Consider the following 2,500-nt stretch of genomic DNA (forward strand, 5'->3'; position numbering starts at 1 on the left):
AGAGAGAGAGACTGCCGACCCAAGAGAATCTCTGAGGAGATTTTTGCCTAGAGACAAGACAAAATGACTCGTAGCACTCTTAATGCCTATTTGTGTGTGTGTGTGTGTGTGTGTGTGTGTGTGTGTGTGTGTGTGTGTGTCGTGTATTCACCGGTGTTCTTGCGTTCCTCTGGCGTTAACCCACATGATCTTCAGAACGAAGGACAAACCAAACCCCATCCTTCCCCTGGAAACCCGTCTCTCCCACCCGTAGCAACTCGCATGTCCTCCACCACCTCAACCCCACTCAAATCAACGCCCTCCCTCCCTGTCCCTCCTCCTCCTCCTCCAGCAGTAGCGCGAGCGTACATAACTCATGTTTTTATGCGAGACGGCACTGGCAGCTGAGGCCCTAATCAAGGACATCCCATTAACGGTATAAATATATATATACCCTAGCCTTAGCCAGATACCCATTCTATCGACCAACCCCCAAGGGTGGATGAACAGCTGGGTTGACTGTGGACCGACTGCCGCAACCAGGATTCGAACCTATGCGCTCGAGCGAGGACCCCAGCAACAGACTCGCGGACCTACTTAGCCGCGGGAAACTTCATACACCATCCCAGAACACATCTACCTATCTATCTATTACTTGTTCGCCGTTTCCTGCGCAGAGAGGTAGCGCCAGGAACAGCCGGAGAACGGCTCCATTCGCTCAATCACGCCCTCCACAGGGTAAACAGACCGATCGCTCTGTGGTTTTCCCCGCTTCGTATGCCCTGGTTCAGACAGCACACCGTACTATAGAAACTCCACTTCCATGAACCTTTCAGGTCACTGAACCTCAATTTGATAACAACCTATGTCACACGAGGCCCCCACTTGGGGGGGTTCGTCGGGGTCTCTGACGAAAGACCCCTATGTGGTCTCTGTAATCCTTTTTGCGATACAGCTTACCCCGGAGGATGCGGCGTAAGGGGGGAGGGAGGTGGTTTGCACAATCAATATGTCCGGGAACAACGGAACGGATCAAAGCAAGTGCCATACCGGGGAGGGAGGGGAAAAAGAGGAACCCATGTTATATTGGTCTACTCGTTTGGGAGTCCCGTAGCTCGACAGTGATCTGAGGGGAGAGGTGTGGCAACCAGGCGGCTCATGTGTGACGGCAAACGAGAGGAGGAGGAGAAGGCATGCAGAGCAGAGCCCACTCTCTCTCTCTCTCTCTCTCTCTCTCTCTCTCTCTCTCTCTCTCTCTCTCTCTCTCTCTCTCTCTCTTTCTCTCTCTCTTTATTCTCTTGAAGATTCTGTTGCTCGACCTCCTCCCTCACCTCACCCTTAACGTAATCAATACACTTAGCGTCGATATAACCTCTAAAGTCTTTCTAGGAAAAAAAAAAACCCGTGGCTTTTGAAGTTGTCTGATCTGCTTGCAAAATACTGGGGGGATATTGTTGAATTTTGAGGTGTGTTTCTCTCCAGAGCAGCTGTTGAAACTGGCGGTGGGAGTGATATTATTCTTCTGTGGAGCGACACACACACACACACACACACATACACACCTGGAGAAGCTCCTCCTCCTCCTCCTCCCTCCATCCCGCCTTCGATAGAGGTCAATCGTCAGCAGTTCCCTGTGTCAAGTTCGTCTCAGGAGAATCCCCTTATCTTCTTCCCCCACCCATCCCCTAATGCTGCCTGTGTCTCCTTTACAGATATCTCTCCGCTTTTCAGCCCCTGAGAGAGAGAGAGAGAGAGAGAGAGAGAGAGAGAGAGAGAGAGAGAGAGAGAGAGAGAGAGAGAGAGAGAGAGATGGTCTGAGCATCCTCGAAAAGTAACGAAGACGAAACAATGCGTGAGAGAGTGATTCGTGTGCGTGGACACACAGCCACACGAACGGACCCACGGCTTACGTGGGGCGGTGAACTTCGTCTCGCCCGCGGCACAGCGCGTGGGGCAGTAGATCATGTCTCGCCCGCGCCACAGCGCGTGGGGCAGTAGATCATGTCTCGCCCGCGCGCCACAGCGCGTGGGGTGGTAGATTACGTCTCGCCCGCGGCACAGCGCGTGGGGCAGTAGATCATGTCTCGCCCGCGCGCCACAGCGCTTGGGGCAGTAGATCATGTCTCGCCCGCGCGCCACAGCGCGTGGGGTGGTAGATTACGTCTCGCCCACGCCACATCGCGTGGAGTGGTAGATTACGTCTCGCCCGCGCCTCAGCACGTGGAGCGGTAGATAAAAAGTCATCAGACTACGTCATTCTGCCGAGCTAAACACGTATGCGCGAACCATCTCTCAGTAACAGCTGGCTTGAGACAACACTAAGTTGAGATTTCTCGTCTCCTTCTCTAACAACTCTAGCCGGATCAAATTCTATCAATTCTAGGATCAAATTCTATCAATTCTAGGATCAAATTCTATCAATCATAGGATCAAATTCTATCAATCCTAAGATCAAATTCTATCAATTCTAGGATCAAATTCTATCAATTCTAGGATCAAATTCTATCAATCCTAGGATCAA

At 51.8% G+C, this 2,500-nt stretch overlaps 1 protein-coding gene across 6 annotated transcripts in view; it reads right to left on the reverse strand.

Moving 5' to 3' along the window:
- The window catches only part of dnc (phosphodiesterase dunce), a 1,419,595-nt gene that overhangs the window by 67,711 nt on the left and 1,349,384 nt on the right, over positions 1–2,500 (reverse strand). The window lies entirely within an intron of this gene.

The sequence above is a fragment of the Panulirus ornatus genome, chromosome 6, assembly GCF_036320965.1.
Source record: "Panulirus ornatus isolate Po-2019 chromosome 6, ASM3632096v1, whole genome shotgun sequence".
Lineage (NCBI taxonomy): Eukaryota > Metazoa > Arthropoda > Malacostraca > Decapoda > Palinuridae > Panulirus > Panulirus ornatus.